We start from the raw sequence: 16,763 nt of genomic DNA, 5'->3' as shown, positions 1-16,763 counted from the left end.
GAAACACTTCTCCATATACTCCTTCTCCATATACTAAAAGTAAATGGCAAGTGTGCCCACCAGGCCACGAGTTTTGCCCCAAGGCAGAGGCAGTGAGCAGCCAAAGTCACAGATTCTGCAGAATGAGCAATCCAAGGGTATACAGTATTCCTGAGAAAGATCCCAGATATTTTTTTCTCAAGTCAGTCTTGGTCTAATGTGTTTTAGCTACATGTTCATATTGGTATGCCTTTCATGACTGAGAAATGGTCACATTTTCAATCTAGATAGCATAATACAAATGACAGCAAGAAGATCCACTTGTTCAGACTTGGCTTTCAGTCTTTGATACTAGGGGATAAACCAAAACAGTAATAAAGGACTAACTTTATCAACTGTATGCTTCATTCATCTCATTGGGAGGAAAATACCAAGGCCTCTGGCTAATCTGGGAAAACCTGACCTCCCAAGAGAGAAGCACTGCTGTGCCTGGCTCTACTACAAGTAATGCATGATGGATTCAACATAGATCCCAGGGGAGAGACTAGTCACACCATTCATAACTCCCTCACACCAACCATCATTATTCTTGATGACATGTATAATGGCTACTTCCTGAAAGGACAGCTCATCTTCCTTGTCTTTTGTATAATCATAAATTGCCACAACCTTTTCCAAGTAAGACTGTGGTGTGCATGGTGGGTCTTCTTCAGTATCAGGGTCACTGTACTCAACCAGAGCTGCTTCCTTCTCTTCATAATCTTCTGGAGGAGGTGGTGGAGGTAGGGATTTATCAAAGACTGGCTCTTCCACAGGAGGTGGTGGAGATGGTATGTCTGAGACTGGATTCTGGTTATAAAAATGACCTCCATTCATCTGATTCTGATGGCTTGTTTGTAAAATTATGGAAGGAGTACACCTATTGTGTATGGCATATGGTGAGAGGCGGGCCTATTCATGCTGTAGAACTGAACAAAATGACCTGGAAAGATGCTGGGAGGAGACAGAGTAGGAAACGTGATGGGAACCCCGACACTCCACTTCCGCTGTACTCCCAACTGCTGATCTGACTATTTGGGTGGCTTCCACCACTGCTCCCACTGCTGCTGTAAGTTCTATTTCTTTGATTGACAGAAGCTGTCATAACAGGGCTCTGCTGCGAGGGAGTCATATTACAGGTTGGACTAAGTATATCATCATTTGGTACCACTGGAAGACATACTGGCTCCAGTTTTTTATAGGAGTGCTGCACAAATGTCCCCTTCCTTGAGATAGGGGTAATTGGGAACTTCTGAGTTGGAAGTGTTGTGTGTGGCAGTCTACCCATTTTCATATTCTGGGTACTCACATTTACACCATGTCCAATCTAATATTATGTAGTTGATAGATTTTTGAATATAACAAATTGAACCTCTCAAGGTTGGCTTGCAAAATAATCTTATGGATCCTGGTCAAAATACCAATATTTCTTCTTGAAAATTCTCTTTATGAATATCAACTGTTGCCTCAGGTGGTCCCAGCCAGGAAGACTTAGATCTGAGTGAAAACTTTTGGGTATCAGGAAAAGGCACAGGTTAGGCAAAATGACAGACACAACCACACACAAAGAGGCGGTTTGAATCTGTATTTTTCTGTTTTGAGGCAAGAGCCTTTAAGCATGATGGGTTGACATTTACATAGCAAAAGATGTATACAGTGAAGCAGGCACAAGGAACAATTAGCATAACCATTTGGCAAAAGGAAGTATAAAATCAATTAGGTAAAATATTCTTCTGTGTACCAAATTTAGTTGCTGGAACACAGACAACATCAATCTGCATGACATAAACTTTTTTTTTTAATTTTCTTTTTTTCTATTTTTTATTTTATATATTATTTGTTTATAATCCAAAAGCTTTCCACTTTCCCAGCTCCCCCTTCCCATATGTCCCATAAGTCCTCTTCTCTCCATCCATTCTCCTATCTTTCCCCCTCCCTTTTCTGTCCTGGTACTCCCCTATAATGCTGGATCAAGCTTTCCAGGATTAGGGCCCTCTTCTTCCTTCTTCATGGGAAGCACTTCATATGCTAATTGTATCCTCAGTATTCAGAGTTTCAGGGATAATTAATATCCACTTATCAATGATTGCATTCAATGTGTATACTTTTGTGATTGTGTTACCTCACTTAGCATGATATTTTCCAGTTCCAACCATTTGCCTAAAACATTCATGAATTCATTGTTTTTAATTGCTGAATAGTACTCCATTGTGTATATAACACATTTTCTGTATCCATTTGTCCATTGAGGGATATCTGGGTTCTTTCTAGCTTCTGGCTATTATAAATAAGGCTGCTATGAACATAGTGGAGCATGTGTCCTTACTGCATGCTGGGGAATTCTCTAGGTATATGCCCAGGAGAGGTATAGCAGAGTCCTCCGGAAGTGTCATGTCAGGTTTTTATAGGAACCACCAGACTGATTTCCATAGTGCTTGTACTATCTGACAATCGCACCAGCAGTGGAGGAGTGTTCCTCTTTCTCCACATCCTTGCCAACACTGCTGTCTCCTCAGTTTTTAACCTTAGCCATTCTGAGTGGTGTGAGGTGAAATCTCAGGGTTGTTTTGATTTGCATTTCCCTAATGACTAATGATGTTGAGCATTTCTTAAGGTGCTTCTTTATATAAGATAATTTTACTTCTTCCTTTCCAATTTGTATCCCTTTGACCTCCTTATGTTGTCTAATTTCGCTAGATAGAACCTCAGGTACTATATTGAAAAGATATGGAGATAGAGGGCAGCTTTGTGTCCCATAGATTTGGGTATGTTATGTCTTCATTTTCATTAAATTCTAAAAAGTCTTTGATTTCCTTCTTTATTTCTTCCTTGACCAAGGTATCATTGAGTAGATTATTGTTCAGTTTCCATGTATATGTGGGCTTTCTGTTGTTTTTGTTGCTATTGAAGACCACTGTTACTCCCTAGTGCTCTGATAGGAGGCAAGGGATTATTTTGATCTTCTTATATTTGTTGAGGTCTGTCTTTTGACCAATTATATGGTCAATTTTGGAGAAGGTAACATGAAGTGCTAAGGAAAAGGTGTATTCTTTTGCATTAGGGTGAAATATCCGATATATATATATATATATATATATATATATATATATATATATATATATATATATATATATATATATCTGTTAAATCTAATTGGTCCAAATTTTCAATTAGTTTCACTGTGTCCCTGTTTAGTTTCTGTTTTCCTGATTGGTCCATTGAGGAAAGTACAGTGTTGTAGTCACCCACAATTATTGTGTTAGGTACAATGTCTGCTTTGAGCTTTAGTAAAGTTCCTTTTATGAATGAGGATGCTTTTGCATTTGGAGCATAGATGTTCAGGATTGAGTGTTCTTCTTGGTGTGTTTTTCCTTTGACCAGCAAGAAGTGTCCCTCAGTGTCTCTTTCGATGACTTTAGCTTGAAAGTCAATTTTATCTGATATTAGAATGGCTACTCTGCTTGTTTCCTGAGACCATTTGCTTGTAATATTGTCTTCCAGACGTTTACTCTAAGGTAGTTTTTGTCTTTGACACTGAGGTGTGTTTCCTGTATGCAGCAAAATCTAAGATCCTATTTATGTATCCAGTCCATTAGTCTATGACTTTTTATTGGGGAATTGAGTCCATTGATGTTAAGAGATATTAAGGAATAGTGATTATTACTTCCTGTCATTTTTGAAGTTATCTTTTATATTTAATTAGTGTCTTAGTCAGGGTATATATTCCTGCACAAAGATCATGACCAAGAAGCAAGTTGGGGAGGAAAGCGTTTATTGAGCTTACACTTCCACATTGCATTTCATCACTAAAACAAGTCAGGACTGGAACTCAAGCAGGTCAGGAAGCAGGAGCTGATGCAGAGGCCATGGAGGGATGTTTCTTACTGGCTTGCTTCCCATGGCTTGCTCAGATTGCTCTCTTATAGAACCTAAGAGCACCAGTCCAAAGGTAGTACCACCCACAAGGGGCCCTCCCAACTTGTTCACTAATTGAGAAAATGCGCTACATCTGGATCTCCTGGAGGCACTTCCCCAAATAAAACTCTTTTCTCTGTGATAAATACATCCAGTGTCAACATGACACACAAAACTAGCCAGTACAATTGACCCCTTGTCAACTTGACACACAAACACATCACTATTTAGCCTCAACCCTTACTTTCTTATTCATCACCAAGATCTAAATTACTTTAAAAGTTCCACAGTCTTTACATATTAAAAGTTCATTCACCTTAAAATGTCCAATATCTCTAAAATTCAAAGTCTTTTAAAGATTCAAAGTCTTTTAACTGTGGGCTCCACTAAAATACTTTCTTCTTTCAGGAGGGAAACATATAAGGCACAGTCACAACCAAAAGCAAAACTCAAACTTCAATGGTTCAATGTCTGGAATCCAACTCACAATCTTCCAGGCTCCTCCAAGGGCTTGTGTCACTTCTCCAGCTCTGCCCTTTGTAGCACCAGCTTGTCTTCTAGGCTCCAGCTGCCTGTACTCCACTGCTGCTGCTGTTCTTGGTGGTCATCTCATGGCACTGGAATCTCCAAAACACTGCTGACTTCTGCTGTAGTTAGGCTTCACGAATAGCCTCTCATAGGCTCTCTTCATGGTAACAAGCCTTTGCTCCCATGCATGACCCCTTCAAGTCCTGGGCCATCAATTGCAACTGAGGCTGCAACTTCACCAATGGCCTTCCATGTCCTCTCACTGTGCCAAGCACCTCAGTTGCTCTTCATGACCCCTTCATGCCTTCAAAACCAGTACTAGCTGGGTGACTCTTACACAGTACCAAGTCCAGCTACAGTACAAAATACAACTGTGTATATCTCTGGAACACACTCTCTGTGCTCTCAGAAAACACTTCCAAGAAGATTTCGTCTCAGTGATGCTGGTTGCTTCTTAAACACCACTAATTTCTTAGCACCAACCAACCAGCATCAATAGTCCCAGTAACACAAAGGTTTGCTTTAGTGGTTCTAGTATCTTGTTACTCACAGCTGATTCTTAAGCCCCAGCTAACCAAAACCACAGACTCTTCACAATCAAAACATGGCCACTGTAAGAGTCTTTAATTTTCACTCTGAAATTTCACAAGCCAGGCCTCCATCTTTGCACTGTTCTTAACATTGTCTTCCAAGCTCCTACAGAACTTTCCACCAAGCTCTTAATATTCTAATACTTTTTCTAGTGCAAAGTTCCATAGTCTTTCCACATTCCTTTCCAAAACATGGTCAGGTTGTCACAGCAATACCCCACTATGCTGGTTCCAATTTGTTTTAGTCAGGGTTTCTATTCCTGTACAAACATCATGACCAAGAAGCAAGTTGGGGAGGAAAGGGTTTATTGAGCTTATACTTCCACATTGCAGTTCATCACTAAAGGAAGTCAGGCCTGGAACTCAAGCAGGTCAGGAAACAGGAGCTGATGCAGAGGCCATGGAGGGATGTTTCTTACTGGCTTGCTTGCCATGGCTTGCTCAGCTTGCTCTCTTATCGAACCCAAGAGCACCAGCCCAAAGGTAGTACCACCAACAAGGGTCCTTCCCAATTTGATCACTAATTGAGAAAATGCCCCACATCTGGATCTCCTGGAGGCACTTCCCCAACTAAAGCTCCTTTCTCTGTGATAACTCCACCCTGTGTCTAGTTGACATACAAAACTAGCCAGTACAATCAGTTATCTTCTTTTGGGTTTGATGAAAGAAGGTTACTATGTGGCATTTTCCAGGGTGAAGTTTTTCTCCTGGTATTGGTGTTTTCCTCCTATTGTACGTTGTAGGACTGGGTTTGTGGAAAGATATTGGGTAAACTTGTTTTGTCATGGAATATCTTGGTTTCTCCATCTATGGTGATTGATTGTTTTGCTGGGTATAGTAGTCCTGGCTGGCATTTGTGTTCTCTTAGAGTCTGCATGAGATCTGCCCAAGATCTTCTAGCTTTCATAGTCTCTGGTGAGAAGTCTGGTGTGATTCTGATAGGTCTTCCTTTATATGTTACTTGGCCTCTTTCTCTTACTGCCTTTAATATTCTTTCTTTGTTTAGTACATTTGAGGTTTAGATTATTATGTGACAGGATGTATTTCTGTTCTGCTCCAGTCTCTTTGGAGTTCTGAAGGCTTCTTGTATGTTCATGGGCATCTCTCTCTTTAGATTAGGGAAGTTTTCTTCCGTAATTTCGTTGAAGACATTTGCTGGCCCTTTAAGTTGTAAATCTTCACTCTCATCTATGCCTATAATCCTTAGGTTTGGCCTTCTCATTGTGTCCTGGATTTCCTGGATGTTTTGGGTTACAAGCTTTTTGCATTTTGCATTTTATTTGACCGTTGAGTCCAGGGTTTCTATGGTATCTTGGGCATCTGAGCTTCTTTCTTTTATCTCTTGTATTCTGTTGTTGATATTTGCATCTCTGTCCCCTGATTTCTTCCCAAGGTTTTCTATCTCCAAAGTTGTCTTCCTTTGTGATTTCTTAGTTGTTTCTACTTCTATTTTTAGATCCTGGATGTTTTTGCTCAGTTCCTTCACTTGCTTGTTTGTGTTTTTCTGTAATTCTTTAAAAGATTTTTGTGTTTCCTCTTTCATGACTTCTGCTTGTTGATCAAAGTTCTCCTGTATTTCTTTAAGTGATTTTTGCATTTCCTCCTTATTGACTACTATCTTTTTACCCATATTCTCCTGAATTTCTTTAAGTGATTTTTGTGTTTCCATTGTAAGGGCTTCTAGCTTTTGCTCATTTTTCTCCTGAATTTCTTTAAAAGATTTATATATGTCCTTCATTTGTTCTTGTAACAGCATCATGACCAGTGATTTTAAATCCTAATCTAGTTTTACTGGTGCCAGGACTTGCTGTTAAGGTAGAATTGGGTTCAGATGCAGTCATAGTGCCTTGATTTCTGTTAGTAACGTTCCTACATTTCCCTTTTGCCATCTAGATGTCACTGGTGTTAGTTGGTCTTGTCAATGCAGGACTCACCCATGCAAGCTACCTCCCGGCAGGCTGCCTCCAGATGCACCTCTGGCCCTCTGCACTGCTTGGGGACAGGGTGCTTGGCCCAGGCTGCTCCAGATCAAGAGGTTGCCACCAGAAGGCTCCCACCAGAGGCCTCCGGATGGATCCTCCACTCTGCTGGGTATACTGACTAACCAGAGCACGCCGCCTCCCTGCAGCTGGCCTCCAGATGCACTGCTGGCCCTCTGCACTGCTTGGGGACTGGGCACATAGCCCAGGCAGCTCCTGATCCAGAGGTGGCGACCTGAAGGCTCCTGCAAGAGGCTTCCTGATGGATCCTATGCTCTGCCCTTTTTTTAATTTTTCTATATTCTTTGTTTACATTCCAAATGATTTACTTTTTCCCATTTCCTCCCTCCCCCTATGTCCCATAAGTCTTCTTCTCTCATTCCATTCTCCAATCACCTCCCTCCGTTTTCTCCCTACTGGTACTCCCCTACAATGCTAGATCAAGACTTTCCAGGATCAGGGCCCCCTCCTTACTTCTTCATTGAGAGTCATTTGTTATGCTAATTGTGCCTTGAGTATTCAGAGCTTCTGGGCTAATTAATATCCACTTATCAGAGATTGCATTCCATGTGTGTGCTTTTGTGATGGGGTTACCTCACTTAGGATGATTATTTTCTAGCTTCAACCATTTGCCTAAAAATTTCATGAATTCATTGGTTTTAATTGCAGAGTAGTATTCCACTGTGTAAATATACCACATTTTCTGTATCTATTCCTCCATTGAGGAACATCTGGGTTCTTTCCAGCTTCAGGCTATTATAAATAAGGCTGCTGTGAACATAATGGAGCATGTGTCCTTATTGCATGCTGGAGAATCCTCTGGGTATATGCCCAGGAGAGGTATAGCAGGATCCTCTGGAAGTGTCATGTCCAGGTTTCTGAGGAACCACCAGACTGATTTCCATACTGGTTGGACCATCTTATATTCTTACCAGCAGTGGAGGAGTATTCCTCTTTTTCCACATCCTCACCAACACCTGCTGTCTGCTGAGCTTTTAAACTTAGTGATTCTGACTGGTATGAGGTAAAATCTCAGGGTCCTTTTGATTTGCATCTCCATAATGACTAATGATGTTGAGGACTTCTTAAGGTGCTTCAAGGCCTTCCAAATCTCTTCAGGTGAATATTCTTTGTTTATCTCTGTACCCCATTTTTAATAGGGTTATTTGGTTCACTGGGGTCTAACTTCTTAAGTCCTTTATATATATATATATATAATATCCCATATATATATATATGGGATATTAGCCCTCTATCGGATGTAGGGTTGGTGAAGAGCTTTTCCCAATTTGTTGGTTGCCATTTTGTCCTTTTGATAGTGTCGTTTGCCTTATAAAAACTTTGTAATTTTATGAGTTCCCATTTATCAATTATTGATCTTAGAGCATAAGCTATTGGTGTTCTGTTCAGGAACTTTTCCTCTGTGCCCATGTCCTCAGGGGTTTTCTCCAGTTTCTTTTCTATTAGTTTCAGTGTGTCTGGTTTTAAGTGGAGGTCCTTGATCCACATGGAGTTGAGCTTAGTACAAGGAGATAAGAATGGATCAATTTGCATTCCTCTGTATGCTGACCTCCAGCAAAACCAGCACCATTTGTTGAAAAGCCTATCTTTTTTTCACTGGATGTTTTCTTCTCCTTTGTCGAAGATCAAGTGACCATAGGTGGGTGGGTTCATTTCTGGGTCTTCAATTCTATTCCATTGGTCCACTTGCCTATCACTGTGCAAATACCATGCAGTTTTTAACATTATTGCTCTGTAGTATTCCTAGAGGTCTGCGATACTGACTCCGCCAGAAGTTCCTTTACTGTTGAGAATAGTTTTAGCTATCCTGGGATTTTGTTATTCTAGATGAATTTGAGAATTACTTTTTCTAATTCTGTGAAGAACTGAGTTGGGATTTTGATGGGGATTGCATTGAATCTGTAGATTGCTTTTGGCAAGATGGACATTTTAACTATATTAATCCTGCCTGTCCTGGAGCATGGCAGATTTTTCCATTTTCTGAGGTCTTCTTTGATTTCCTTCTTCAGAGACCTAAAGTTCTTGTTGTATAGATCTTTCACTTGTTTGGTTAGAGTCACACCAAGATATATTATATTGTTTGTGACTATTGTGAAGGGTGTCATTTCCCTAACTTCTTTTTGAGCCTGCTTATCCTTTGAGTATAGGAAGGCAACTGATTTGCTTGAGTTGATTTTATAACCTGCCACTTCGCTGAAGTTGTTTATCAGCTGTAGGAGTTCTCTGTTGGAGGTTTCTTTTGGGGGGGTCACTTAAGTATATTATCATATCATGTGCAAACAGCGATGATATTACTTCTTCCTTTCCGATTTGTTTCCCTTTGACCTCCTTATGTTGTCTAATTGCTCTAGCTGGAACTTCAAGTACTATATTGAAATGATATGGAGAGAGAGGGCAGGCTTGTCTAGTCCCTGATTTGAGAGGGATTGCTTCAAGTTTCTCTACATTTTATTTGATGTTGGCTACTGGTTTGCTGTATATTGCTTTAATTATGTTTGGGTATGGACCTTGAATTCCTGTTCTTTCCAAGATGTTAAACATGAAAGGATGCTGAATTTTTTCAAATGCTTTTTTGTCATCTAACGAAATGATCATATGTTTTTTTTTTCCCCTGTAGGTTTCTTTATGTAGTGGATTGCATTGATGGATTTCCTTATATTGAACCATCTCTGCATCCCAGGGATGAAGCGTACTTGCTCATAGTGGATGATCATTTTTATATGTTCTTGGATTAGGATGGCAAGAATTTTATTTAGTATTTTTTTTTAATTTTTTTATTCGATATAATTTATTTACATTTCAAATGATTTCCCCTTTTCTAGCACCCTACTCCCCGAAAGTCCCGTAAGCCCCCTTCTCTTCCCCTGTCCTCCCACCTACCCCTTCCCACTTCCCCGTTCTGGTTTTGCCGAATACTGCTTCACTGAGTCATTCCAGAACCAGGGGCCACTCCTCCTTTCTTCTTGTACCTCATTTGATGTGTGGATTATGTTTTGGGTATTCCAGTTTTCTAGGTTAATATCCACTTATGAGTGAGTGTATACCATGATTCACCTTTTGAGTCTGGGTTACCGCACTTAGTATGATGTTCTCTAGCTCCATCCATTTGCCTAAGAATTTCATGAATTCATTGTTTCTAATGGCTGAATAGTACTCCATTGTGTAGATATACCACATTTTTTTGCATCCACTCTTCTGTTGAGGGATACCTGGGTTCTTTCCAGCATCTGGCAATTATAAATAGGGCTGCTATGAACATAGTAGAGCATGTATCCTTATTACATGGTGGGGAATCCTCTTGGTATATGCCCAGGAGTGGTATAGCAGGATCTTCTGGAAGTGAGGTGCCCAGTTTTTGGAAGAACCGCCAGACTGATTTCCAGAGTGGTTGTACCAATTTGCAACCCCATCAGCAGTGGAGGAATGTTCCTCTTTCTCCACACCCTCTCCAACACCTGCTGTCTCCTCAATTTTTAATCTTAGCCATTCTGACTGGTGTAAGATGAAATCTTAGGGTTGTTTTGATTTGCATTTCCCTAATGACTAATGAAGTTGAGCATTTTTTTAAGATGTTTCTCCGCAATCCGAAGTTCTTCAGGTGAGAATTCTTTGTTTAACTCTGTACCCCATTTTTAATACGGTTGTTTGGTTTTCTGGAGTCTAACTTCTTGAGTTCTTTATATATATTGGATATTAGCCCTCTATCTGATATAGGATTGGTGAAGATCTTTTCCCAATTTGTTGGTTGCCGATTTGTCCTCTTGATGGTATCCTTTGCCTTACAGAAACTTTGTAATTTTATGAGGTCCCATTTGTCAATTCTTGCTCTTAGAGCATACGCTATTGGTGTTCTGTTCAGAAACTTTCTCCCTGTACCGATGTCCTCAAGGGTCTTCCCCAGTTTCTTTTCTATTAGCTTCAGGGTGTCTGGGAAATTGGTCTGATGTTCTCTTTCTTTATTGGATCTTTATGTGGTTTTGGTATCAGAGTAATTGTGGCTCCATAGAATGAGTTGGGTAGTGTTCCTTCTGTTTCTATTTTGTGGAACAGTTTAAAGAGTATTGGTGTTAGGTTTTCTTGAAGGTCTGATAGAATTCTGCACTGAAGCCACCAGGTCCCCTGTTTTGTTTGTTTGTTTTTTTTTTTTTTTGTTGTTGTTTTGGGTTTTTTTTGTTTTTTGTTTTGTTTTGTTTTGGTTTTTTTTTTTTTTTTGGTTGGGGGCTTTCTATGACACCTTTTATTTCTTTAAGAGTTATGGGACTGTTTAGATGATATATTTGATCCTGATTTAATTTTGTTTGATATCTGTGTAGGAAACTGTCCATTTCCTCCAGATTCTCCAGTTGTGTTGAGGATAGCCTTTTATAGTAGGATCTGATGATTTCTTAAATTTCCTCAGTTTCTGTTGTTATATCTCCCTTTTCATTTCTAAGTTTGTTAATCCGGATACTGTCTCTGTGCCCTTTGGTTACTGTGGAGTAGGGTTTATCTATCTTGTTGATATTCTCAAAGAACCATCCCCTAGTTTTGTTGATTTTTTGCATGGTTCTCTTTGTTTCTACTTGATTGATTTCAGCACTGAGTTTGATGTTTTCCTGCCTTCTACACCCCCTTGGTGAGTTAGATTCTTTTTGTTACATGGCTTTCAGGTTTGTCTACAAGCTGCTAGTGTTTGCTCTCTCCATTTTCTTTTTGGGTGCTCTCAGGGCTATGAGTTTTCCTCTTAGCACTGCTTTCATTGTGTCTCATAGATTTGGGTATCTTGTGTCTTCATTTTCATCAAAGTCTAAAAATCTTTGATTTGTTTCTTTATGTCTTCTTGACCAAGTTATCATGGAGAAGAGTTTTGCTCAGTTTCCATGTGTATTTGGGCTTTCTGTTGTTTTTGTTGCTATTGAAGACCACTTTTACTCCATAGTGATCTGATAGGAAGCATGGGATTATTTTAATCTTCTTATATTTGTTGAAGTCTGTCATGTGAACAATTATATGATCAATTTTGGAGAAGGTACCATGTGGTGCTGAGAAAAAAGTGTATTCTTTTGCTTTAGGATGAAATGTTTATTTATATATATATAAAATCTGTCCAAAACTTCAATTAGTTTCCCTGTTTCCCTGTTTAATTTCTGTTTTCCTGATTGGTCTATTGAGGAAAATGCAGTGTCGAAGTTACCCACAATTATTGTGTTAGGTGCAATGTATGCTTTGAGCTTTAGTAAACTTTCTTTTATGAATAAGGGTGTCCTTGCATTTGGAGCATAGATGTTCAGGACTGAGAGCTCTTCTTGGTGCATTTTTCCTTTGACCAACAAGAAGTGTCCCTCAGTGTCTCTATTAATGTCTTCAGCTTGAACATCAATTTTATCTGATATTAGAATAGCTACTCTGGCTTGTTTCCTGATACCATTAGCTTGTAAAATTGTCTACTACTCTTTTACTCTAAGGTAATGTTTTAGTAGTCACTGAGATCTGTCGGCTGTATGCAGCAAATTGTAGGTTCCTATTTCTGTATTCAGTCTGTTAGTCTATGTCTTTTTATTGGGGAATTGAATCCATTGATGTTAAGAGATATTAAGGAAAAGTGATTATTACTTCTTGTCATTTTTGATGGGATTTTTATATTTGATTGAATCACAGCAGACTTTTCACCTGAGACTATGAAGGCTAGAAGATTCTGGGCAGATCTCATGCAGAATCTAAGAGAACACAAATGCCAGCCAAAACTACTATACCCAGCAACACTCTCAATCACCATAGATGGAGAAACTAAGATATTCCATGAAAAAAACAGTTTACCCAATATCTATCCACAAACCCAGCCCTACAAAGGAAAATAGGAAGAAAACACCAATACAAGGAAGGAAACTTCACCCTTGAAAAAGCAAGATAGTAACCTTTCATCAAACCCAAAAGAAGTTAAGCAATCAAGTTTAAAAAATAATGTCAAAAATGACAGGAAGTAACAATCACTATTCCTTAATATCTCTTAACATCAATGGACTCAATGCCCCAATAAAAAGACATAGACTAACTGACTGGATATGTACATAGGACCCTACATTTTGCTGCATACAGGAAACACACCTCAGGGTCAAAGACAAACACTACCTTAGAGTAAAAGGCTGGAAGACAATTTTACAAGCAAATGGTCTCAGGAAACAAGCTGGAGTAGCCATTGTAATATCAGATAAAATTGACTTTCAACCCAAAGTCATCAAAAGAGACTCTGAGGGACACTTCTTGCTGTTCAAAGAAAAATACAACAAGAAGAACTGTCCATCCTGACCATCTATGCTCCAAATGCAAGGGCACCCTCATTCATAAAAGAAACTTTATTAAAGCTCAAAGCACACATTGCACCTAACACAATGATTGTGGGTGACTTCAACATTGCACTTTCCTCAATGGACCGAACAGGAAAACAGAAACTAATCAGGGACACAATGAAACTAATTGAAGCTTTGGACCAATTAGATTTAACAGATATATATAGAACATTCTATCCTAAAGCAAAAGAATATACCTTTTTCTCAGCACCTCATGATACCTTCTCCAAAATCGACCATATAATTGGTCACAAGACAGACCTCATCAAATATAAGATCAAACTAATCCCATGCCTCCTATCAGATCACTATGGAGTAAAAGTGGTCTTCAAAACCAACCAAAACAACAGAAAATCCACATACATGTGGAAACTGAACAATATTCTACTCAATGATACCTTGGTCAAGGAAGAAATAAAGAAAGAAATTAAAGACTTTTTAGAACATAATGAAAATAAAGACACAACACACCCAAATCTGTGGGACACAATGAAAGCAGTGCTAAGAGGAAAACTCATAGCCCTGAGTGCCTCCAAAAAGAAAATAGAGAGAGCATACACTACCAGATTAATGACACAACTGAAAGCCCTGGAACAAAAAGAAGCTAGTTCACCCAGGAGGAGTAGAAGGCAGGAAATAATCAAAATCAGGGCTGAAATCAATCAAGTAGAAACAAAGAGAACCATACAAAGAATCAACAAAACCAGGAGGTGGATCTTTGAGAAAATCAACAAGATAGATAAACACTTAGCCACACTAAGCAAAGGACAAAGAGACAGATTCCAGATTAACAAACTTAGAAATGAAAAGGGAGATATAACAACAGAAACTGAGGAAATTCAAGAAATCATCAGATCCTACTACAAAAGCCTATACTCAACACAACTGGAGAATCTGGAGGAAATGGACAGTTTCCTAGACAGATATCTGACACCAAAACTAAATCAGGATCAAATAGATCAACTATACAGTCCCATAACACCTGAAGAAATAAAAAGGGTCATAGAAAGTCTCCCAACCAAAAAAAGCACAGGACCAGATGGCTTCAGTGCAGAGTTCTATAGACATTCATAGAAGACCTAACACCAATACTCTTCAAACTATTCCACAAAATAGAAACAGAAGGAACTCTACCCAACTCGTTCTATGAAGCCACAGTTATGCTGATACCAAACCACACAAAGATCCAACAAAGAAAGAGAACATCAGGCCAATTTCTCTTATGAATATTGATGGAAAAATACTTAATAAAATTCTTGCCAACCGAATCCAAGAACACATCAAAACCATCATCCACCATGATCAAGTAGGCTCCATCGCAGGGATGCAGGGATGGTTCAATATAAGGAAATCCATCAATGTTATCCACTACATAAACAAACTCAAAGAAAAAATCCATATGATCATCTCATTAGATGCAGAAAAAGCATTTGACAAAATTCAGAATCCTTTCATTCTAAAAATATTGGAAAGAACAGGAATTCAAGGCCCATACCTAAACATTGTTAAAGCAATATACAGCAAACCAGTAGCCAACATCAAACTAAATGGAGAGAAACCTGAAGCAATACCACTAAAATCAGCGACTAGACAAGGCTGTCCTCTCTATCCATATCTTCTCAATATAATACTTGAAGTTCTAGCTAGAGCAATTAGACAGCATAAGGAGGTCAATGGGATACAAATTGGAAAGGAAGAAGTCAAATTATCACTATTTGCAGATGACATGATAGTCTACTTAAGTGACCCAAAAACCTCCACCAGAGAACTCCTACAGCTGATAAACAACTTCAGCAAAGTCGCTGGTTATAAAATCAACTCAAGCAAATCAGTTGCCTTCCTATACTCAAAGGATAAGCAGGCTGAGAAAGAAGTTAGGGAAATGACACCCGTCAAAATAGCCACAAACAATATAAAGTATCTTGGTGTGACTCAAAACAAACAAGGGAAAGATCTATATGACAAGAACTTTAGGTCTCTGAAGAAGGAAATCAAAGAAGACCTCAGAAAATGGAAAAATCTGCCATGCTCGTGGATTGTCAGGATTAATATAGTTAAAATGGCCATCTTGCCAACAGCGATCTACAGATTCAATACAATCCCCATCAAAATCCCAACTCTGTTCTTCACAGAGTTAGAAAAAGCAATTCTCAAATTCATCTGGAATTACAAGAATCCCAGGATAGCTAAAACTATTCTCAACAACAAAAGAAATTCTGGGGGAATCAGTATCCCTGACTTCAAGCAATACTACAGAGCAATAGTGTTAAAAACTGCATGGTATTGGCGCAGTGGCAGACAAGTGGACCAATGGAATAGAATTGAAGATCCAGAAATGAATCCACACACCTATGGTCACTTGATCTTCGTCAAAGGAGCCAAAAACATACAGTGGAAAAAAGATAGCCTTTTCAACAAATGGTGCTGGATCAATTGGAAGTCAGCATGCAGAACAATGTGACTTGGTCCATTCATATCTCCATGTACTAAACTTCACTCCAAGTGGATCAAGGACCTCCATATAAAACCAGACACACTGTAACTAATAGAAAAGAAACTGGGGAAGACCCTTGAGGACTTGGCCACAGGGGAAAAGTTCCTGAACAGATGACCAATAGCTTATGCTTTATTATCAAGAATTGATAAATGGAACCTCATAAAATTACAATGTTTCTGTAAGGCAAAGGACACTGTTAACAGGACAAAACAGCAACCATCAAATTTGGAAAGGATATTCACCAACCCCACATCTAATAGAGGGCTAATATCCAATACATACAAATTACTCAAGAACTTAGACCCCAGGGACACAAATAACCCTATTAAAAATGGGGTACAGATCTAAACAAAGAATTGTCACCTGAAGAAATTCGGATGGCTGAGAGGCACCTTAAGAAGTGCTCAACATTAGTCATTAGGGAAATGCAGATCAAAACAACCCTGAGATTTCACCTTACACCAGTCAGAATGGCTAAGGTCAAAAACTCAGGAGACAGCAGGTGTTGTCCAGGATGTGGAGAAAGAGGAACACTCCTCCACTGCTGGTGGTACTGTAAGATGGTACAACCACTTTGGAAATCAGTCTGGCGGTTCCTCAGAAAACTGGACCTGAGACTTCCAGAGGACCCTGCTATACCTCTCCTGGGCATATACCCAAAGTATTTCCCAGCATGCAATAAAGACACATGCTCCATTATGTTCATAGCAGCCTTTTTTATAATAGCAGAAGCTGGAAAGAAACCAGATGCCCCTCAAAGGAGGAATAGATACAGATAATGTGGGTTGTTTACACAATGGAATACTACTCAGCAATTAGAAACAATGAAATCACAAAAATTTTAGGCAAATGGTTTGATCTGGAAAATTTCATCCTAAGTGAGGTAACC

The 16,763-nt window shown here is 39.2% G+C and overlaps 1 pseudogene; it reads right to left on the bottom strand.

Moving 5' to 3' along the window:
- Nucleotides 1–477: 477 nt before the first annotated feature.
- The window catches only part of LOC127675590 (abl interactor 2-like), a 29,280-nt pseudogene continuing 12,994 nt past the window's right edge, over nt 478–16,763 (bottom strand).

Source organism: Apodemus sylvaticus, chromosome X (assembly GCF_947179515.1).
Source record: "Apodemus sylvaticus chromosome X, mApoSyl1.1, whole genome shotgun sequence".
Taxonomy (NCBI): Eukaryota; Metazoa; Chordata; class Mammalia; order Rodentia; family Muridae; genus Apodemus; species Apodemus sylvaticus.
The sequence above is the reverse complement of the archived record's forward strand: the minus strand, read 5'-3'. Positions and strand labels throughout refer to the sequence as shown.